Genomic DNA, 24,166 nt, shown 5'->3' on the forward strand with positions numbered 1-24,166 from the left:
TGAATGCCGTCATCCACTCGTGACCTTGCTGGATTCTCACCAAATTGTAAGCCCCTCTGAGATCTAACTTGGTGAAGATTTTGGAGCCCTTAAGACGATCAAATAACTCGGTAATCAGTGGGATAGGATAGGCATTTCTGACAGTTATTTTATTCAAGCCTCGGTAATCGATACAAGGTCTCAGCGTGCCATCCTTCTTCTTAATGAAAAAGAACCCAGCCCCGGCCGGAGAAGAAGACCTCCTGATGAATCCCTTTTCTAAATTCTCCCGAATATACTCCTCTAGAACCGAGTTTTCCTGAACAGACAAAGGATATACATGGCCCCTCGGAGGCATAGTGCCGGGTAGAAGCTTAATCTTACAGTCAAATGACCTGTGTGGAGGCAAAGAATCGGCATTCTTCTTGTCAAACACTGCCCTTAAGTCTAGGTAAAGGTCTGGTATTTGTCTTTCTGTGGACTGAGTAGGATTCTCCGGTATGTTAATATTAGCTAATGGAGAAACCTTGCACAAACACCGATCCTGGCAGCCCTGGCCCCACGAGAGTATCTCTCCTAACTCCCAATCGATAATAGGGTTATGTTTTTTCAACCATGGGTACCCCAGAACTATGGGAACGGAAGGAGACGAAATGAGCAGAAGAGATAAATTCTCCACGTGTAGGATACCAACATTTAAATTAATGGGTATGGTCTCACGAAAGATAACAGGGTCTAGTAGTGGTCTACCATCTATGGCCTCAACGGCCAAAGGTGTCTCCCTTAGCTGGGATGGGAAATTGTTCTTACTAGCAAAGGCTTGGTCGATAAAATTCTCAGCAGCACCGGAATCTATCAATGCCATAGCCCTTACTACTTCCCTCCCCCAAGTTAAGGAAACTGGTAGCAGAAGCCTGTGATCTTTATAATCAGGAGTAGAGGACAAAATAGAAACACCCAAGGCCTGTCCTCTAGAGAGACTTAGGTGCGAGCGTTTCCCGGGCGGTTAGAACAGTTCGAGAGTAAATGACCCTTGTCTCCACAATACATACACAAACCCTCTCTTCTCCTGTGCTGTCTTTCCTCCTCAGAGAGGCGGGTATACCCTATCTGCATAGGTTCAGTAAGCAAAGATATCGTGGAGTCAGGACTTGTAACAGCGGGAGCTAACCTAAAAGAAGGTATCTGGTTCCTCTCTCGAGTGTTCTGTCTCTCTCTTAGACGTTCATCTATACGAGAGATGAACGAAATTAAATCCTCTAAATTCTCAGGGAGTTCTCTGGTAGCAACCTCATCAAGGATTACATCAGATAGGCCATTCAAAAATACATCCATATACGCCTGCTCATTCCACTTGATTTCTGCCGCCAGAGACCTGAACTCTAGTGCATAATCCACCAGTGTTTGGTTCTCCTGTCTCAGGCGCAACAGTAATCTGGCTGCATTAACCTTTCTACCTGGAGGGTCAAATGTTCTTCTAAAAGCAGCTACAAATGCGTTATAGTTATAAACTAATGGATTATCGTTCTCCCATAGTGGGTTGGCCCATCTCAGAGCTTTCTCAATGAGTAGGGTGATAATAAATCCTACTTTTGCCCTATCTGTAGGATAAGAGCGAGGTTGCAATTCAAAGTGGATACTAATTTGGTTTAAAAAACCACGACACTTCTCAGGAGCCCCACCATAGCGTACTGGGGGGGTAATGTGAGAAGAAGCACCCACTGTGGCTACCTCTAGACCTGAACCGACAGGAGAAACAGGGGTATTACGTATCTCCTCTGGTGGGTTATTGGCACAAGCTAATAGAGCCTGTAGCGCAAGCGCCATCTGATCCATTCTGTGATCCATGGCTTCAAACCTAGGATCAGGAGCAGCCAGCTGACTGTTTGTACTTGCAGGATCCATTGGCCCTGTCGTAATGTCAGGATCGGGACAGGGATCCAACACGCAGAGTACAAACAGTAGCCAGATACGTATACCGGACCTTAGAATGGCCGGACTAACGTAAGTAGTACAGTATAGAATGGTCAAAGACAAGCCGAGGTCGAGGGTAACAGAAGACAGGTAAGCGAGAGACAAGCCGAATCAAGGGTAACAGAGATAAGCAGAGTAAGGTAAACAAGCCGGGTCAAAACCAAAAGGGATAATAGAATACACAAGCACTGAGTGACTAGAACAAGCTAGAACCACGACAGGGCAATGAGCTAATGAAAGAAGCTCTGTTAAATACCCTGTTCAGAGCAGTAACCACGCCTCCGAGGCGTCCTGATTGGTCCTGCAGCAATTGACTGACAGGTTGTTCCGGGGGAGTGTCTTGATGACTACTTCCTGCCTAGATGCTGTAAAAGGCAGTCACTCCCTCGCGGCCGGCCTAGCATGACCGGATAGACCGCGGGGAAGGGAGCCATCAGACCGTCTGGATGGAGGAACAGCTAAGTCTCTACCTCTTTTGGAGGTAGAGACCACAGGTACCCTGACAGTATTAGAGCTAGGGTTAGGGAGGGTTAGAGTTAGTGTTAAAGGCAGTATTAGAGCTAGGGTCAGGGCTAGGTTTAAAGTTAGTATTAGAGCTAGGGTTAGGGTTAGGTTTAAAGTTAGTATTAGAGCTAGGGTTAGGGTTAGGTTTAAAGATAGTATTAGAGCTAGGGTTAGGGAGGGCTTGCAAAGGCGCAAACAGGTGATCTACAGCTTCTGCAACCGGCTTTAAGATTTACACCCAATGAAAAAAATGCTGACTTAAATGCATGTGTGTTTTAATTGGCGGTATTTACTAAATTGTGATTTTTATATTTATTTTGTCATGTTATCATGTTGAATTATTATTGTCAATTCATGGCTTCATATTGTTATGACTCTATCACTATTTTCTTTGATCTATATTTTTTAATCTGTTTTTTTTCACGCGATTATCTCCTAAACCAATAAAACTTCTCTCCAGACCCATGTGATGCTGCCAACGTGGATCTAATTAGGAAGAAATGTCAGAGAATGATAATGAAAAGTAACTTCATTTTTTTTAATTTTAAATTCTTTATTTTTGTTGTGCTTTAGAGTTACAATCACGCATGTACTGCCCCATCAGCGGTAGCAGGAATATTGACATACAAAGTATAGCAGTGAAGGGCAGTTAACAAAACAACACATTATTTTTGTAAGAATAAATTTAGATAGGTAGGTTGGAGCACACTAGGTGGAAGATGGCAAGGGTAGGTTGGAGCACACTAGGTGGGAGACGGCATAGGTAGGTTGGAGCACACTAGGTGGGAGACAGTAGAGGTAGGTTGGAGCACACTAGGTGGGAGACAGTAGAGGTAGGTTGGAGCACACTAGGTGGGAGACAGTAGAGGTAGGTTGGAGCACACTAGGTGGGCGACGGCATAGGTAGGTTGAAGCACACTAGGTAGGAGATGGTAGAGGTAGGTTGGAGAAAACTAGGTGGGAGATGGTAGAGGTAGGTTGGAGCACACCAGGTGGGCGATGGTAGAGGTAGGTTGGAGAAAACTACGTGGGAGATGGTAGAGGTAGGTTGGAGCACACTAGGTGGGAGATGGTAGAGGTAGGTTGGAGAAAACTAGGTAGGAGATGGTAGAGGTAGGTTGGAGCACACTAGGTGGCAGACAGCAGAGGAAGGTTGGAGAACACTAGGTGGGAGACGGGAGAGGTAGGTTGGAGCACACCAGGTGGGAGATGGTAGAGGTAGGTTGGAGCACACCAGGTGGGAGATGGTAGAGGTAGGTTGGAGAAAACTAGGTGGGAGATGGTAGCGGTAGGTTGGAGCACACTAGGTGGGAGATGGTAGAGGTAGGTTGGAGCACACTAGGTGGGAGACAGCAGAGGAAGGTTGGAGAACACGAGGTAAGAGATGGCAGAGGTAGGTTGGAGAACACTAGGTGGGAGACGGCAGAGGAAGGTTGGAGAACACTAGGTGGGAGACAGCAGAGGAAGGTTGGAGAACACTAGGTTAGAGATGGTAGAGGTAGGTTGGAGCACACCAGGTGGGAGATGGCAGAGGTAGGTTGGAGAACACTAGGTTAGAGATGGCAGAGGTAGGTTGGAGCACACTATGTGGGAGACGGCAGAGGAAGGTTGGAGAACACTAGGTGGGAGACAGCAGAGGAAGGTTGGAGAACACTAGGTTAGAGATGGTAGAGGTAGGTTGGAGCACACTAGGTGGGAGACAGCAGAGGAAGGTTGGAGAACACTAGGTGGGAGACGGGAGAGGTAGGTTGGAGCACACCAGGTGGGAGATGGCAGAGGTAGGTTGGAGAACACTAGGTTAGAGATGGCAGAGGTAGGTTGGAGCACACTAGGTGGGAGACGGCAGAGGAAGGTTGGAGAACACTAGGTGGGAGACAGCAGAGGAAGGTTGGAGAACACTAGGTTAGAGATGGTAGAGGTAGGTTGGAGCACACCAGGTGGGAGATGGCAGAGGTAGGTTGGAGAACACTAGGTTAGAGATGGCAGAGGAAGGTTGGAGCACACTAGGTGGGAGACGGCAGAGGAAGGTTGGAGAACACTAGGTGGGAGACGGCAGAGGAAGGTTGGAGAACACTAGGTTAGAGATGGCAGAGGTAGGTTGGAGCACACTAGGTGGGAGACAGCAGAGGAAGGTTGGAGCACATTAGGTGGGAGACAGCAGAGGAAGGTTGGAGCACATTAGATGGGAGACAGCAGAGGTAGGTTGGAGCACACTAGGTGGGAGACGGGAGAGGTAGGTTGGAGCACACTAGGTGGGAGATGGTAGAGGTAGGTTGGAGCAAACTAGGTGGGAGATGGTAGAGGTAGGTTGGAGCACACTAGGTGGGAGACGGCAGAGGTAGGTTGGAGCACATTAGGTGGGAGACAGCAAAGGTAGGTTGGAGCACACTAGGTGGGAGACGGCATAGGTAGGTTGAAGCACACTAGGTAGGAGATGGTAGAGGTAGGTTGGAGCACACTAGGTGGGAGATGGTAGAGGTAGGTTGGAGAAAACTAGGTGGGAGATGGTAGAGGTAGGTTGGAGCACACTAGGTGGGAGACAGCAGAGGAAGGTTGGAGAACACTAGGTGGGAGACGGGAGAGGTAGGTTGGAGCACACCAGGTGGGAGATGGTAGAGGTAGGTTGGAGAAAACTAGGTGGGAGATGGTAGAGGTAGGTTGGAGCACACTAGGTGGGAGATGGTAGAGGTAGGTTGTAGAAAACTAGGTAGGAGATGGTAGAGGTAGGTTGGAGCACAGTAGGTGGGAGACGGCAGAGGAAGGTTGGAGAACACTAGGTTAGAGATGGTAGAGGTAGGTTGGAGCACATTAGGTGGGAGACAGTAGAGGTAGGTTGGAGCACACTAGGTGGGAGACAGCAGAGGTAGGTTGGAGCACACTAGGTTAGAGATGGCAGAGGAAGGTTGGAGCACACCAGGTGGGAGATGGTAGAGGTAGGTTGGAGCACACTAGGTGGGAGACGGCAGAGGTAGGTTGGAGCACACTAGGTGGGAGACGGCAGAGGAAGGTTGGAGAACACTAGGTTAGAGATGGTAGAAGTAGGTTGGAGCACATTAGGTGGGAGACGGCAGAGGAAGGTTGAAGAACACTAGGTTAGAGATGGTAGAGGTAGGTTGGAGCACATTAGGTGGGAGACAGCAGAGGTAGGTTGGAGCACACTAGGTGGGAGACAGCAGAGGTAGGTTGGAGCACACTAGGTTAGAGATGGCAGAGGAAGGTTGGAGCACACCAGGTGGGAGATGGTAGAGGTAGGTTGGAGCACACTAGGTGGGAGACGGCAGAGGTAGGTTGGAGCACACTAGGTGGGAGACGGCAGAGGTAGGTTGGAGCACACTAGGTGGGAGACGGCAGAGGAAGGTTGGAGAACACTAGGTTAGAGATGGTAGAGGTAGGTTGGAGCACATTAGGTGGGGGACAGCAGAGGTAGGTTGGAGCACACTAGGTGGGAGACGGCAGAGGTAGGTTGGAGCACATTAGGTGGGAGACAGCAAAGGTAGGTTGGAGCACACTAGGTGGGAGACGGCATAGGTAGGTTGAAGCACACTAGGTAGGAGATGGTAGAGGTAGGTTGGAGCACACTAGGTGGGAGATGGTAGAGGTAGGTTGGAGAAAACTAGGTGGGAGATGGTAGAGGTAGGTTGGAGCACACTAGGTGGGAGACAGCAGAGGAAGGTTGGAGAACACTAGGTGGGAGACGGGAGAGGTAGGTTGGAGCACACCAGGTGGGAGATGGTAGAGGTAGGTTGGAGAAAACTAGGTGGGAGATGGTAGAGGTAGGTTGGAGCACACTAGGTGGGAGATGGTAGAGGTAGGTTGGAGAAAACTAGGTGGGAGATGGTAGAGGTAGGTTGGAGCACACAAGGTGGGAGACAGCAGAGGAAGGTTGGAGAACACTAGGTGGGAGACGGGAGAGGTAGGTTGGAGCACACCAGGTGGGAGATGGTAGAGGTAGGTTGGAGAAAACTAGGTGGGAGATGGTAGAGGTAGGTTGGAGCACACTAGGTGGGAGATGGTAGAGGTAGGTTGTAGAAAACTAGGTAGGAGATGGTAGAGGTAGGTTGGAGCACAGTAGGTGGGAGACGGCAGAGGAAGGTTGGAGAACACTAGGTTAGAGATGGTAGAGGTAGGTTGGAGCACATTAGGTGGGAGACAGTAGAGGTAGGTTGGAGCACACTAGGTGGGAGACAGCAGAGGTAGGTTGGAGCACACTAGGTTAGAGATGGCAGAGGAAGGTTGGAGCACACCAGGTGGGAGATGATAGAGGTAGGTTGGAGCACACTAGGTGGGAGACGGCAGAGGTAGGTTGGAGCACACTAGGTGGGAGACGGCAGAGGAAGGTTGGAGAACACTAGGTTAGAGATGGTAGAAGTAGGTTGGAGCACATTAGGTGGGAGACGGCAGAGGAAGGTTGAAGAACACTAGGTTAGAGATGGTAGAGGTAGGTTGGAGCACATTAGGTGGGAGACAGCAGAGGTAGGTTGGAGCACACTAGGTGGGAGACAGCAGAGGTAGGTTGGAGCACACTAGGTTAGAGATGGCAGAGGAAGGTTGGAGCACACCAGGTGGGAGATGGTAGAGGTAGGTTGGAGCACACTAGGTGGGAGACGGCAGAGGTAGGTTGGAGCACACTAGGTGGGAGACGGCAGAGGTAGGTTGGAGCACACTAGGTGGGAGACGGCAGAGGAAGGTTGGAGAACACTAGGTTAGAGATGGTAGAGGTAGGTTGGAGCACATTAGGTGGGAGACAGCAGAGGTAGGTTGGAGCACACTAGGTGGGAGACAGCAGAGGTAGGTTGGAGCACACTAGGTTAGAGATGGCAGAGGAAGGTTGGAGCACACCAGGTGGGAGATGGTAGAGGTAGGTTGGAGCACACTAGGTGGGAGACGGCAGAGGTAGGTTGGAGCACACTAGGTGGGAGACAGCAGAGGAAGGTTGGACACTAGGTTAGAGATGGCAGAGGTAGGTTGTAGTGGATGAGGAGTTGAGAGAAGAGCTCGTAGTAATTAATCCGATACGGACTCGCTTGCTGTAAGACCGGTGCCTTTAATCAGACCCGCGTTTATTAGACAAAACATTGAATTACGATGAGTCACACAAGTCAGACCAGCAGAACCAGGTTGAGACTACTTGTCCAAATCAGACACTTTAAGGATTATGTCATAAATTGTGATTTGCTGGGATTCAGCGAGAGTTTTAAATTAAAGAAAAAAATCTCCAATTAGGGTTTGTTTTCAATTCAGCTGGTTTGGGCTAAATTTTGGAATCCAATTTGCATTCCAGACCATTCTCACTTTAGTGAATAGGGCTGTTTGGCTTAATTTGATTTCACTCTAATTTACTATTTAGTTAATAACCCACCAATAGCATTTTTATCAAAGCAGTTACCACTCAGATAATAAACCAATATAAAGACAGATTGATTGTCACTGTGAATGGCAAGTAGGACAGGATTAATGTTCTCCAATCCCCCGAGAGCAAGATAGTGGCATTAAAATACCCTTACTCCTCCAATGTGGGTAAGGGCAAGGTGAGAACTGTGGGGTGAGGGAAAGGAGAGAACAGTGGGGCAAGGGGAAAACCACTGGGTGATGGTAAAGGGAGAATCACGTGTTGAGGGGAAAGGGATCACCATTAGGCAATGGAAAAGGGATAAGATTGGTCGAGTGGAAGAACCACGAGGTGAGGGGAAGAGGAGCACCATAGGTCAAGGGGAAGGGGAGAACCATGGGGCGAGGGGAAGGGGAGAACCATGGGGCGAGGGGAAGTGGAGCACCATGGGGTGAGGGGAAGGGGAGAACCATGGGGTGAGGGAAAGGAGAGAACCATAGGTCGAGGGGAAGGGGAGAACCATGGGGCGAGGGGAAGGGGAGAACCATGGGGCGAGGGGAAGGGGAGCACCATGGGGGGAGGGGAAGGGGAGAACCGTGGGGTGAGGGGAAGGGGAGAACCGTGGGGTGAGGGGAAGGGGAGAGCCATGGGGTGAGGGGAAGGGGAGAACCGTGGGGCGAGGGGAAGGGGAGCACCATGGGGTGAGGGGAAGGGGAGAACTGTGGGGTGAGGGGAAGGGGAGAGCCACGAGGTGAGGGGAAGAGGAGCACCATAGGTCAAGGGGAAGGGGAGAACCATGGGGCGAGGGGAAGGGGAGAACCATGGGGCGAGGGGAAGGGGAGCACCATGGGGTGAGGGGAAGGGGAGAACCATTGGGCAGGTCCTGTATTTGGGTAAAGGGAGACCATTATATCTTCAGGCACTGGGAGTTTATTACGGTTCATTATACTCTAATTATTTTAGCCTCTGGTAAGTGGAGCCTCTACCCTTCATATTGAAAATTTGTATTCAATTTAAAATTTTAGCCCAAAAAACACAACTAACAAGTTATCGACGATGGACTTTACTGACTAACCCTGTGTCTTTATTCCCTCTCACCCCACATTATTTGTTTTATAGGTTTGTTTTCTGACATTTTATTCCTTTACACAAACGCCCACCAACGGCAGCTTGTCACACGGCAACCTGGGGGATCATTCCCTAAAATGGGTGAGAAACCCCCACTCTTCATGTCCCTGTCCAATTTTATTAACTCTTTATATCAGATCAGACTAAGGGATCCATCCCATCAGAGTCCCCGTGAGAGGAAACTGACAAAATATTTGCTACTCTGTGAAATCAGCTCTCGTAGCCGACATTTTACAACTCAACAATGATGTCACGGACATAAAAAGTTACAAAAACAAATATCCGAAATTGCAAGTTTTTATTTATTTATAAAGGGCCTTGTGCCCCGAAATGAACGGAACTGATAATGGAATTCCAGATTCAGGATTAGCAATAAGAATGTTTCCAAATCGTCAAATCCTGAGAGTTTGCAATCAGTTATCAGTTCAGCACATTTAATACGCCGTTTAGTGAACATGGCCCTCATTGGTTTAGGAGACGAATATCAGAATGAGAAGTGGATGGGGAAATACCAGAATAACTGGTTACACGTTACCCCAGTAATTATCTACACCGTCACAATGTGTACCCCAATAGTTATCTAATCCAAACAATATCAAAGCACCTTCATAGGAACCATCACCACTTCCTCTAAATGACTTGTCTGGGTTCCATATACCCCTCCCCCACGTTTTAACAGTGGAAAACATTGCGTTCTGACAGACAATCTTTACATTTCAGGGTGAACCTGCCTCGAGTGGCTCTCATACTGAGAGAGTCCAGACTAGACTGTCTGTAAAACAGTGCAGTAAAATTCACGATTAAAATGGGATGTCCTCAGAGAGGCCATCTGATTGGCCCAGCGCTGCGTTAGCCGCCCAATGTTCTCATATACAAAGCATCGGATTGGCTGAGATTATCAATCTTGATGATCGCAGCCAAAGAGGAGGAGCGGGTTGCCGGAGTTCGGAGAAAAGGTTAATAAAATAAAACTACCTTTGTAACTTTGGCAACGCAGTGTTCCTTTAATAAATGATTCCTTATTAATCAGTTTCAGCAATGAAATGACAAATAAACCATATAAAAACTAATAATGTAGGAAAATTGCCAACCAATAATGATATACATGCACAATCTATAAAATATCTGTTCAGCCGGCAATGTCCACATGGAACACAATGGGTTAATCGGTTACAAACGCCGGATTGTAATGTGACACGCTTTCCCCTGTCGCTATAGTAACAACGCCTTCTGACCTATCATTGTCCTCCGATATTGTGTCCTAGAATTAGTCTGACCCAGAGGAAATAGGAATCAGACAACATCTGCCATAATTAATCAGATATTTTATTCTTTAAGAACACAGAATTTTGTTTTATATTTATAAAATATTTTACCAGGACGGATACATTGAGACTTCTCTCGTTTTCAAGTTTGTCCTGGGCCCACAAATACGGCATTGATACAATCGGGTACAATAAAATACAAAACCAATATTAATACACAATATATACAGAATCATTGTTGGGTTAGAATTCCATAATTCTGCAAACAGCTGTCAAAGAATTCTAAGAAAGGACAAGCCGGACTCCCCATAGTATCTGAGTTTTATTATTATTATTATTATTGTAACAGAGACCCCCTACTTTGGATGGGCAGTGAAAGAGTTAAACGGATACTTGCAGAGTCAATGCAAAGGATGATCTGGTAATTCCAAAACAGACCAGTAGGTGACACTGTGACAGAATAAAAAAATAATTCTAAACTCTAAGGATCATAACTTAGGGTTGGCCCCAAGAGCTAGCACTCATTTGGCACAGGAGCAAACCACGTCCTGACTGACTGCTGGGAAGTAAATACAAACGGTGAGCCATTGTAATGCTGACTTGAATTAACACACTACATGGAATAATTGAGCATTTCTTTATATTTGGGCAGAATTTAGAAAATTGCTTTCAGAAACAAACATGGAGTAGTTACCATGGAAACCATTTTCAGTAACAAACACATGAAGTTTTAGCGCCAACATATACTACTGCAGAGTACACAAGGGGCTCGGGATATTGGATCTGGGGGATCACATGGAAACAGTATAAAGCGTGCAGGGGGAAAGGGTTAAAGCAAGCAGTGTCTCTTATTGTCAGATTAATTCCAAGTTGCCTCTAGAATCCCCACATTTTGCTCAGAGTGCTACAGGGGGCCTGTGCCAGGGTGACACAGTCAGTGACATAGGGACAGGGTGACACAATCAGTGACAGGGTGACACAATCAGTGACATAGGGACAGGGTGACACAATCAGTGACAGGGTGACACAATCAGTGACATAGGGACAGGGTGACACAATCAGTGACAGGGTGACACAATCAGTGACATAGTGACACAATCAGTGACATAGGGACAGGGTGACACAATCAGTGACAGGGTGACACAATCAGTGACATAGTGACACAATCAGTGACATAGGGACAGGGTGACACAATCAGTGACAGGGTGACACAATCAGTGACAGGGTGACACAATCAGTGACATAGGGACAGGGTGACACAATCAGTGACAGGGTGACACAATCAGTGACAGGGTGACACAATCAGTGACATAGGGACAGGGTGACACAATCAGTGACAGGGTGACACAATCAGTGACATGGTGACACAATCAGTGACAGGGTGACACAATCAGTGACATGGTGACACAATCAGTGACATAGGGACAGGGTGACACAATCAGTGACAGGGTGACACAATCAGTGACAGGGTGACACAATCAGTGACATAGGGACAGGGTGACACAGTCAGTGACATAGGGACAGGGTGACACAATCAGTGACGGGGTGACACAATCAGTGACATAGGGACAGGGTGACACAATCAGTGACAGGGTGACACAATCAGTGACATAGGGACAGGGTGACACAATCAGTGACAGGGTGACACAATCAGTGACAGGGTGACACAATCAGTGACATAGGGACAGGGTGACACAATCAGTGACAGGGTGACACAATCAGTGACAGGGTGACACAATCAGTGACATAGGGACAGGGTGACACAGTCAGTGACATAGGGACAGGGTGACACAATCAGTGACATGGTGACACAATCAGTGACAGGGTGACACAATCAGTGACATAGGGACAGGGTGACACAATCAGTGACAGGGTGACACAATCAGTGACATAGGGACAGGGTGACACAATCAGTGACAGGGTGACACAATCAGTGACAGGGTGACACAATCAGTGACATAGGGACAGGGTGACACAGTCAGTGACATAGGGACAGGGTGACACAATCAGTGACAGGGTGACACAATCAGTGACAGGGTGACACAATCAGTGACATAGGGACAGGGTGACACAATCAGTGACAGGGTGACACAATCAGTGACAGGGTGACACAATCAGTGACATAGGGACAGGGTGACACAATCAGTGACAGGGTGACACAATCAGTGACAGGGTGACACAATCAGTGACATAGGGACAGGGTGACACAGTCAGTGACATAGGGACAGGGTGACACAATCAGTGACATGGTGACACAATCAGTGACAGGGTGACACAATCGGTGACATAGGGACAGGGTGACACAATCAGTGACAGGGTGACACAATCAGTGACATAGGGACAGGGTGACACAATCAGTGACAGGGTGACACAATCAGTGACAGGGTGACACAATCAGTGACATAGGGACAGGGTGACACAGTCAGTGACATAGGGACAGGGTGACACAATCAGTGACAGGGTGACACAATCAGTGACAGGGTGACACAATCAGTGACATAGGGACAGGGTGACACAATCAGTGACAGGGTGACACAATCAGTGACATAGGGACAGGGTGACACAATCAGTGACATAGGGACAGGGTGACACAATCAGTGACAGGGTGACACAATCAGTGACATAGGGACAGGGTGACACAATCAGTGACAGGGTGACACAATCAGTGACATAGGGACAGGGTGACACAATCAGTGACATAGGGAAAGGGTGACACAATCAGTGACATGGTGACACAATCAGTGACAGGGTGACACAATCAGTGACATAGGGACAGGGTGACACAATCAGTGACATGGTGACACAATCAGTGACATGGTGACACAATCAGTGACAGGGTGACACAATCAGTGACATGGTGATACATTGTGTGACAACATGGTAACACAGTTAGTGACATGATTAATATTGTGTGACATGGTGATACAATCAGTGACATGGTGATACAATCAGTGACATGGTGATACATTGTGTAACATGGTGATACAGTTAGTGACATGATTAATATTGTGTGACACGGTGATACAATCAGTGACATGGTGACACAGTTAGTGACATGATTAATATTGTGTGACATGGTGATACAATCAGTGACATGGTAACACAGTTAGTGACATGATTATATATTGTGTGACACGGTGATACATTGTGTAACATGGTAACACAGTTAGTGACATGATTAATATTGTGTGACATGGTGATACATTGTGTAACATGGTAACACAGTTAGTGACATGATTAATATTGTGTGACATGGTGATACAATCAGTGACATGGTGACACAGTTAGTGACATGATTAATATTGTGTGACTTGGTGATACAATCAGTGACATGGTGATACAGTTAGTGACATGATTAATATTGTGTGACATGGTGATACAATCAGTGACATGGTGACACAGTTAGTGACATGATTAATATTGTGTGACATGGTGATACAATCAGTGACATGGTGACACAGTTAGTGACATGATTAATATTGTGTGACATGGTGATACAATCAGTGACATGGTGACACAGTTAGTGACATGATTAATATTGTGTGACATGGTGATACAATCAGTGACATGGTGACACAGTTAGTGACATGATTATATATTGTGTGACATGGTGATACATTGTGTAACATGGTAACACAGTTAGTGACATGATTAATATTGTGTGACATGGTGACCCATTGTGTGAGCGACACAGAGCTCTCCCTCCCAGCTCTCTCTGTCTGTGTGAAGGTTTCTGTTGTTGTTTGTTTGCAGTCTGTGTCAGACAGGGAGCTCACAGCCATCCTGAGACTGACGACCTGGCAGGGACCCTGGGTGGGGTGGGTAATGGAGGAGGGTCTATGAGGTGCTTTTAAAGAACTTTCACTCCCAAACTTCACTCTCATTCCACAGGTCACTGACTGAGAGTATCAGCTCAGCCTCAGTGAGTGAGCAGAGTGAGTGAGGAGGAAGGATTCTGCAAATGGAGTGAGACTGAAGCATAGATCACCAGTCAGGATGGAGTGACTCAGGTAAGTGGAGCTGATAGTAGACTCATTCCTGAGTGGGGCAGGTGCATTCAGTGTGGGTGTGAGTGCAGTAAGTGGTGCATTGAGGGTGTCAGTGCAGTAAGTGGTGCATTCAGTGTGGGTGTCAGTGCAGTAAGTGGTGCATTCAGTGTGGGTGTCAGTGCAGTAAGTGGTGCATTCAGTGTGGGTGTCAGTGCAGTAAGTGGTGCATTCAGTGTGGGTGTCAGTGCAGTAAGTGGTGCATTCAGTGTGTCAGTGCAATAAGTGGTGAATTGAGGGTGTCAGTGCAGTAAGTGGTGCATTCAGTGTGTGTGTCAGTGCAGTAAGTGGTGCATTCAGTGTGGGTGTCAGTGCAGTAAGTGGTGCATTCTGGGTGTGGGTGCAGTAATTGGTGCATTCAGTGTGTGTGTCAGTGCAGCAAGTGGTGCATTCAGTGTGTGTGTCAGTGCAGTAAGTGGTGCATTCTGGGTGCCAGTGCAGCAAGTGGTGCATTCAGTGTGGGTGTCAGTGCAGTAAGTGGTGCATTCAGTGTGGGTGTCAGTGCAGTAAGTGGTGCATTCAGTGTGGGTGTTAGTGCAGTAAGTGGTGCATTCTGGGTGTCAGTGCAGTAAGTGGTGCATTCTGGGTGCCAGTGCAGCAAGTGGTGCATTCAGTGTGTGTGTCAGTGCAGTAAGTGGTGCATTCTGGGTGTGGGTGCAGTAAGTGGTGCATTCTGGGTGTCAGTGCAGCAAGTGGTGCATTCAGTGTGTGTGTCAGTGCAGCAAGTGGTGCATTCTGGGTGTCAGTGCAGTAAGTGGTGCATTCATTGAGGGTGTCAGTGCAGTAATTAATGCATGTGATGTAATACAATGAGCAATGTATGCATTGAGGCTGTGGCCAAGTAGTGTAAGGGTTAAATTCAAGCTGTTGTTAAATTTGACTGTTTCTGCAGTTGCCATGTGAAAGTAGGCGCCCTGTTGGATAGTAACGACACGAGGCGCAGAGCAGGCGCACATTCTCAGTGTATATAGGGCTGTGTTTGTGAATAGCTAAATGGTGTGCTGTGTCTTTAAGACAACGTTGTCAGTGTTTGTGTCGCAGTACTTCAAGTTATTGATATAAAGTGCTTTATATTCACAGCGCGCTCTGTGCATACTGTAATAATAATTTTGGTTAAGTCAATCAGTTTTTTAGCTGATTAGCTATTACGTTTTTTGGTTTGATACGTTGTTAATGTAGTTATTTGCTCTTAAACCCTAAGAAACCTTATGGCAATCGTTTATTGGAGTCTAGTGTGTTTTTTATTATTCAATACAGCATGTGCGGGTATTGGGATCTCGCTATGCATTAAATGTGGGTGTTAGTGCATTATACCTCACTATATCACCGTGCATTAAACACCGGTATTAGGATCTCGCTGTGCATTAAATGCAGGTATGGGGATCTAGCTATGCATTATATGCGGGTGTTGGGATCTCGCTATGCATTAAATGCAGGTATTGGGATCTCGCTATGCACTAAATGCAGATATTAGGATCTCGCTATGCATTAAATGCGGGTATTAGGATCTCGCTGTGCATTAAATGCGGGTATTAGGATCTCGCTGTGCATTTAATGCGGGTATTAGGATCTCGCCGTGCATTAAATGCGGGTATTAGGATCTCGCTGTGCATTTAATGCGGGTATTAGGATCTCGCTGTGCATTTAATGCGGGTATTAGGATCTCGCCGTGCATTAAATGCGGGTATTAGGATCTCGCTGTGCATTTAATGCGGGTATTAGGATCTCGCTGTGCATTTAATGCGGGTATTAGGATCTCGCTGTGCATTTAATGCGGGTATTAGGATCTCGCGGTGCATTTAATGCGGGTATTAGGATCTCGCGGTGCATTTAATGTGGGTGTTGGTCTAGCGGTGCATTTAATGCAATGTTTGTGGATTTTGAGATGCCAGTCCTGATCTTTTTATACCATTCAGCGTGATATATCGCCGGATTGTTTTTCCTCTCACATTTTACTTGTTGTGTTTATTTGTGGTTAACACACGCTCAGCTCAGCTGTGAATTCATTTTCGACGCTGGCAAGGTTTGTTTTGTGTTACATTGTTTGTACATTTCTTCCCATTTGTAGCTGCTTTTAGTTCTCTTGTTTTGAGTGACAGTTCTTCCTTCCCTGCTGTCATCAGAACTGCGTCCGGCTGGGCTCTGTCTGTGTTATAAACGATATATTGATATTTTAATTAATTAGCATTCTTTTTTTTAATGCTGGTTACTTGGTGTACGTTTTTTTTATATTTTTTGAGCGTCCTATAGAGAGAGTTCCCTAAGCTGTAGGAAGCACTAGAAAAACAATACAAAAAGAAACAAAACCAGAATTGCAGTCCACGGCAGGTGTGAGGATTGCCACTTGTCCCCTCCGAATTCGGAAGAGTTAGCTGCTTTACATGCAGCACCAGGATCTTCTGCCCTCCTTTAAGCAGGCCTTGGTGAGGGCCAGGGATCCGCTCACTCCTGGTGACAGGAACACAAGCCCACAGGAGCTCCTTAACATGAAGAGCCCTCCGGGTATGTGGATGGCAGTGGGGGGATGTGTCTCTCCATGGGCCCCCAGCGCAGGCCAGCACAGTGTCCCCAGCTTGCGGTGTGTCTAGCGGGCTAATGGTGTACGATTGATTGCTTATTTGACTCCAGAACCTCTGGCATATTTCGTCAAATTTCGCCACAAATCTTTTTTCCAGTCCCAGCTTTCAGGATCCGCTTAGTCTGACAGTGTGTCCAGAGCCATTTTAGGTTCACCACACTGTCTCAGGGTCTTCAGGCTCTGGGATTACTGTGGCAGGGTGGTAAGGTTTCCCAGCAGGGACCGGGATATCTCACGCCGGTCCAAAGGGGTGGGGACAGGGGGGGGATGACCGGGGCTTATTAGTATCACCTGGAGACTTGTGACCCCAGTCGGGAGATTGTCTGCTTCTCTCCGCCCGTCGTGGGCCCTCAGCTGCACCAGGTTGCAATGTTGGATTTTGTGGCCGGTATGTCACGTGTCCTGAATTAGGACCAGATGAGACCCGCTCGCGATTGAGCCAGTTTGGGTTAAGTACTGTTCAGTTTGTAGAGGGCTTTGAACAGTCTTGAGTCTAAACTAGCACCAGTTTGCAGGAGCTACATGAGGACATGTCCGGCCATGTTGGCTGTAAGGCCCAGCCCCATAGTACAAGGTTTTAATTTAGCGTAGTTTGCCTTTATTGTTCAATATTTAGTGAGTCCCCTATATAAACAAAAAGCTGTTTGGTTTTTATTTAATGTTGTGTATTATTTAGAGCTAGTGCACTTGTTTGCATTTATTCACAAGGTTAGATGAAGTTTAATTTGCTTTTAAATAAAATACACTGAGATCTAATTATACGGATCTGTGTTGCGCTTGAAGGATCTGCACGGTTACTTCTCCAGATGAGATATATTTAACTTTTCCCTATATTTTCATTTTTCTGCCATTTTAGGGAGAAATGTTACTCTTCAGTAGATTCCAATGGGTCCTAACCCCACTTACATTCACAGTATCCAGAGAAATATACAATGCACCGTGTGCACGGGATACTAACGTATAGCTGTCCTAATATAGCGATTACATTTTAAAATCCAGAAATCGCCAAATCTAGCAACTCGTGGAGATTTGATAAGGAATCCGACCCAGTATCTATTTCCCCCACACGGCCGTCAGTCTGCCCTCGCTGGGCCTCCAATTCTACCATAATGACTGCAGCCGCGATAGAGGCTGTCCTGCGCGCTGGTGATAAGTCTCGGCTTTGCTGCTGTGAGATGGCGTCAGAGATAAACTGACAGCAGGGGAAATGAGTCGGACGGATATTTTCTCTTCTTGTTTGTTGATTTTTTTTTTTATTTTTTCTTCAATTATTTCAGCAATAATCAGAAATCATTCTTATGGTACAATAGAGCTACAAGCCATCGGATATTTAAACTTTTATATCAGCATCGATTTTGTATAAAATTCTCAGAATACCTAATTCATTTATATTAGAACGTCTGCAATATTATAGATTAGGGCGCTCGTAATATTATTAGAGGTAATTAATTAACATTAAATTAGGGCGTATGCATTATTATAGGTAATTGTTTTCCAATTAGAGCGCATATAATATTATAGAGTAGATTAGGGCGCGAGTAATATTATAGGTAATAAACATTAAATGAAAACACATGTTGTATAGGTCATTTTACATTAATTTAGGGTGTGTTCATTTACATTAATGGCCTCTTTTTATAAGTACACCTTATTTACTAATCTAGGAAGTATTTCCCCCAAACTGTGTCTGTGGCAGGGAGAGGGTTAATGGGAAATGAGGTCATTCAGTGCTGTATAAGGCATTGACCTGTTTTGTGTTTGAACAGAGGTGACAATCAGTTTATTGAACCCTGGCTCCCAGGAACGTCACCTGTGACACTGAAACTCCTCACCTGCCAAACCAGCACAACAGGACATTGTCCCAAATACCTTGTACGTAGGGGGGCAGGAAGGGGGCTATCCATGAACCTGGGAATTATGCACATTAACAAGGAAACAGCACAGTTTAACATAGAAAACTAGAGCCAGACAGTTTATTTCAGCTCTGATATCTGTTTATTATCTGTTTGTTTTTTTTTTTTTAATCTTTCCCCCATACTTTCCCCCATACTTTCCCCCATACTTGGGCAGAGCAGTCGGGCACTCTGAGTAACTTTGTCTGGGGCACTCGGTATAACTGGGCCTGGGTCACTCTGTAACTAGGGTACTTGGTGTAACTGGGTCTGGGGCACTCTGTAACTGGGGCACTCTGTGTAACTGGGTCTCAGGCACTCTGTGTAACTGGGGCACTCTGTGTAACTGGGGCACTCTGTGTAACTGGGGCACTCTGTGTAACTGGGTCTCAGGCACTCTGTGTAACTGGGGCACTCTGTGTAACTGGGGCACTCTGTGTAACTGGGTCTCAGGCACTCTGTGTAACTGGGGCACTCTGTGTAACTGGGGTACTCTGTGTAACTGGGTCTCAGGCACTCTGTGTAACTGGGGCACTCTGTGTAACTGGGGCACTCTGTGTAACTGGGTCTCAGGCACTCTGTGTAACTGGGGCACTCTGTGTAACTGGGGCACTCTGTGTAACTGGGTCTCAGGCACTCTGTGTAACTGGGGCACTCTGTGTAACTGGGGCACTCTGTGTAACTGGGTCTCAGGCACTCTGTGTAACTGGGGCACTCTGTGTAACTGGGGCACTCTGTGTAACTGGGGCACTCTGTGTAACTGGGGCACTCTGTGTAACTGGGTCTCAGGCACTATGTGTAACTGGGTCTCAGGCACTATGTGTAACTGGGTCTCAGGCACTCTGTGTAACTGGGGCACTCTGTGTAACTGGGTCTCAGGCACTCTGTGTAACTGGGTCTCAGGCACTTTGTGTAACTGGGGCTCTCTGTGTAACTGGGGCACTCTGTGTAACGGGGGTACTCTGTGTGACTCGGTGTAACTAGGTCTGGGGCACTCTGTGTAACTGGGGCACTCTGTGTAACGGGGGTACTCTGTGTGACTCGGTGTAACTAGGTCTGGGGCACTCTGTGTAACTGGGGCACTCTGTGTAACTGGGTCTCTCTGTGTAACTGGGGCACTCTGTGTAACTGGGGCACTCTGTGTAACTGGGGCACTCTGTGTAACTGGGTCTCAGGCACTCTGTGTAACTGGGGCACTCTGTGTAACTGGGTCTCAGGCACTCTGTGTAACTGGGGTACTCTGTGTAACTGGGTCTCAGGCACTCTGTGTAACTGGGGCACTCTGTGTAACTGGGTCTCAGGCACTCTGTGTAACTGGGGCACTCTGTGTAACTGGGGCACTCTGTGTAACTGGGTCTCAGGCACTCTGTGTAACTGGGGCACTCTGTGTAACTGGGGCTCTCTGTATAACTGGGTCTCAGGCACTCTGTGTAACTGGGGCACTCTGTGTAACTGGGGCTCTCTGTATAACTGGGTCTCAGGCACTCTGTGTAACTGGGGCACTCTGTGTAACTGGGGCACTCTGTGTAACTGGGTCTCAGGCACTCTGTGTAACTGGGGCACTCTGTGTAACTGGGGCACTCTGTGTAACTGGGTCTCAGGCACTCTGTGTAACTGGGGCACTCTGTGTAACTGGGGCACTCTGTGTAACTGGGTCTCAGGCACTCTGTGTAACTGGGGCACTCTGTGTAACTGGGGCACTCTGTGTAACTGGGGTACTCTGTGTAACTGGGTCTCAGGCACTCTGTGTAACTGGGGCACTCTGTGTAACTGGGGCTCTCTGTATAACTGGGTCTCAGGCACTCGGTGTAACTGGGGCACTCTGTGTAACTGGGGCACTCTGTGTAACTGGGGCACTCTGTGTAACTGGGTCTCAGGCACTCTGTGTAACTGGGGCACTCTGTGTAACTGGGGCACTCTGTGTAACTGGGTCTCAGGCACTCTGTGTAACTGGGGCACTCTGTGTAACTGGGGTACTCTGTGTAACTGGGTCTCAGGCACTCTGTGTAACTGGGGCACTCTGTGTAACTGGGGCACTCTGTGTAACTGGGTCTCAGGCACTCTGTGTAACTGGGGCACTCTGTGTAACTGGGGCACTCTGTGTAACTGGGTCTCAGGCACTCTGTGTAACTGGGGCACTCTGTGTAACTGGGGCACTCTGTGTAACTGGGGCACTCTGTGTAACTGGGTCTCAGGCACTCTGTGTAACTGGGGCACTCTGTGTAACTGGGGCACTCTGTGTAACTGGGGCTCTCTGTATAACTGGGGCACTCTGTGTAACTGGGGCACTCTGTGTAACTGGGTCTCAGGCACTCTGTGTAACTGGGGCACTCTGTGTAACTGGGTCTCAGGCACTCTGTGTAACTGGGTCTCAGGCACTTTGTGTAACTGGGGCTCTCTGTGTAACTGGGTCTCAGGCACTCTGTGTAACTGGGGCTCTCTGTGTAACTGGGGCACTCTGTGTAACGGGGGTACTCTGTGTGACTCGGTGTAACTAGGTCTGGGGCACTCTGTGTAACTGGGGCACTCTGTGTAACGGGGGTACTCTGTGTGACTCGGTGTAACTAGGTCTGGGGCACTCTGTGTAACTGGGGCACTCTGTGTAACTGGGTATGGGGCACTCTGTAACTGGGGTACTTGGTGTAACTAGGTCTGGGGCACTCTGTAACTGGGGCACTCTGTGTAACTGGGTCTGGGGCACTCTGTGTAACTGGGTCTGGGGCACTCTGTGTAACTGGAGCACTCTGTGTAACTGGGTATGGGGCACTCTGTAACTGGGGTACTTGGTGTAACTAGGTCTGGGGCACTCTGTGTAACTGGGGCTCTCTGTGTAACTGGGGCTCTCTGTGTAACTGGGGCACTCTGTGTAACTGGGGCACTCTGTGTAACTGGGGCACTCTGTAACTGGGGTACTTGGTGTAACTGGGTCTGGGGCACTCTGTGTAACTGGGGCACTCTGTGTAACTGGGGTACTCTGTGTAACTGGGGCACTCTGTGTAACTGGGTCTCAGGCACTCTGTGTAACTGGGGCTCTCTGTATAACTGGGGCACTCTGTGTAACTGGGTCTCAGGCACTCTGTGTAACTGGGGCACTCTGTGTAACTGGGGCACTCTGTGTAACTGGGTCTCAGGCACTCTGTGTAACTGGGGCTCTCTGTATAACTGGGGCACTCTGTGTAACTGGGTCTCAGGCACTCTGTGTAACTGGGGTACTCTGTGTAACTGGGGTACTCTGTGTAACTGGGGCACTCTGTGTAACTGGGGCACTCTGTGTAACAGGGGTACACTGTGTAACTGGGGCTCTCTGTGTAACTGGGGCTCTCTGTGTAACTGGGGCTCTCTGTGTAACTGGGTCTCAGGCACTCTGTGTAACTGGGGTACTCTGTGTAACTGGGTCTCGGGCACTCTGTGCAACTGGGGTACTCTCTGTAACTCAGTCTGGGGTACTCTGTGCAACTGGGGCACTCTGTGTAACTAGGGCATGGATAATGAGCAGAAAGCGCTAATTGGGATAAATGTTCGGCCAGTTGCCTCGGATTTAGGGTTGCCTCAATGCCACCCGCATAGAATAGGCGTTGGTGGCATTTCTTATCGCCTCCGCCTTTGAGCATTACTCAATAATTTTTTCCCTTTTTACTTCTAGACAGAACCAGATGTTGGCGTGTAATTAAAGAAAAATATACTCTAAAGAGCTGTCTTTACCCCTTCTCACAGATGTTTATTTTTACATGCCATTATACCATTACTCAGTGGATACAGTTGTCTTTCCTGATATGGGTTTATAACATTTCCAGAATAACATTACTTAGAGGCTTATTTACTAAACCGGGTGATAACGTGGAAAGAATAATTAGTGGGCTTTGTCTGTAGACTGACAGTTTAACGGGTGTCTATGGACCTATAACTTTCTAATAATCGAGGAGAGAGAGAGTTAAAACTGACTCCATGCTTGGGAGGGGGGGGTTAGGAGGGTGATACTGCCCCAATGTGTAGGGGGGCAGGGAGGTTAAAGAGGCTGATACTGACCCCTTTCTTGGTGGTGCGAGTTAGGAGGGTAATATTGCCCCAATGTGTGTAGGAGGGAGGGGGGGTTGAGGAGGCTGATACTGCCCCAATGTGTGTGTGTGTGGGGGGGGGGGGGGGGTACAGGAGGGTGATATCACTGCATAAGTTGTGTTGGTCACTCTTCCATGTATGTCTTCTGCTGTGTGTGTGTCATTGCTTGTTGTGCTTGTCACTGTGTATTGTGTGCGTTACTGACAGTACAGATTAATATGAATATTATTATTTGCTATGGAATAAAAGGCACATAAACCGCAGTCATTCTTGCACTTCTTGATATATCAGATCCTCACAGCTCGTACCCAGAATACGGTTTTCAATACAATTTTAATCAAGAATTACATTTTTTAGTAGCCAGAGAAAGGATTTTTCTTGGAGTAGCCGTCGCCATCTGTTAGTCCCATAATTCCCTGCAGCCATTGTCGGGGGGTTATTGTGACTTGTGCAATTTCACATAACGACTCTTGTATGCTGTGCTGAGGATGATGAGAATTGTAGTGCAATAATGTTTAACTTGGTTACATTGGTTTAACTTGACTGCTGTGAATCGTCACTGTCCGATTCATCACCCACAAACTCGTTATTTTATTATCAGTTCATCAGAGAGGCCGAACTTCATTAAAGAATGAATGGGATTCGCCATGATTGATACTATACCACGTGTCACAGAGCAATACGTGGAGTCCCCTATGTGTCTCCTGCTCAAAGAGTCCCCAGAAACCATCGCAGCCCCCCGATTCTGACCTGTAGCTTCTGTCCGCTGTGTGCAGGTGCAGAGCCAAAAATAAACTCTGCGAGCCGCGCATGTCCAGCTAGCGATCGCTAATTGAAAACACACGTTCTGAATCCAAAATAGAAGAATTGTGAAAGCCTTCCAAACCCTCCAAAAAATGCAAAACACCACCGTCTCCAAGTCAACCTGAGACGGTCTTAATGTGAATTGTTATTTACTATGTAAACTCCCTGATCTCGCGCCCTTCCCATCCCAGCATGCACTTACATGTCCAATACAATATCGTTTCATTTTAGATGGCATTCTTCTCCACAATCAGATTCCATTGTGACGTTTAACCATTTCAAATTCAGGGACTTTCATCTCGGGACAAAAGCAATTTGGACAATTTCCTGTGACCTTATTTAACTTCATATAAGCTGTGTGTGTTTAGACGTAAATTCTGTATCTAGGGCAGAAAAGGGGTTATAATGGCTATTTCACATCAGTTCCAATAGACAAATTACTCTCTGAGAATCCAATGGATGGAGATCCTGAAACAATGTATCTGGCGTAGAACGCACCCTACATGATCCCGGGGATCGCAGTTCACCGCACCGAAGACCAGTTGGCCATTCCCGAGTACCATGAGTACGAGTAAAGCAAAACACTGTGTAGTGCTTCAGAGTTTAAATAG

At 47.4% G+C, this 24,166-nt stretch overlaps 1 protein-coding gene across 1 annotated transcript in view; it reads left to right on the forward strand.

The window, feature by feature from the left end:
• The first annotated feature begins 14,059 nt into the window (after nt 1-14,059).
• MYLK (myosin light chain kinase) overlaps nt 14,060-24,166 on the forward strand; it is a 246,733-nt gene continuing 236,626 nt past the window's right edge. Inside the window, exon 1 of the mRNA XM_063429182.1 lies at nt 14,060-14,189. The gene's annotated coding sequence lies outside the window, so the exon portion shown is untranslated. The remainder of the gene's footprint in view (nt 14,190-24,166) is intronic.

This window comes from Pelobates fuscus, chromosome 8 (genome assembly GCF_036172605.1).
Source record: "Pelobates fuscus isolate aPelFus1 chromosome 8, aPelFus1.pri, whole genome shotgun sequence".
NCBI classification, from domain to species: Eukaryota; Metazoa; Chordata; class Amphibia; order Anura; family Pelobatidae; genus Pelobates; species Pelobates fuscus.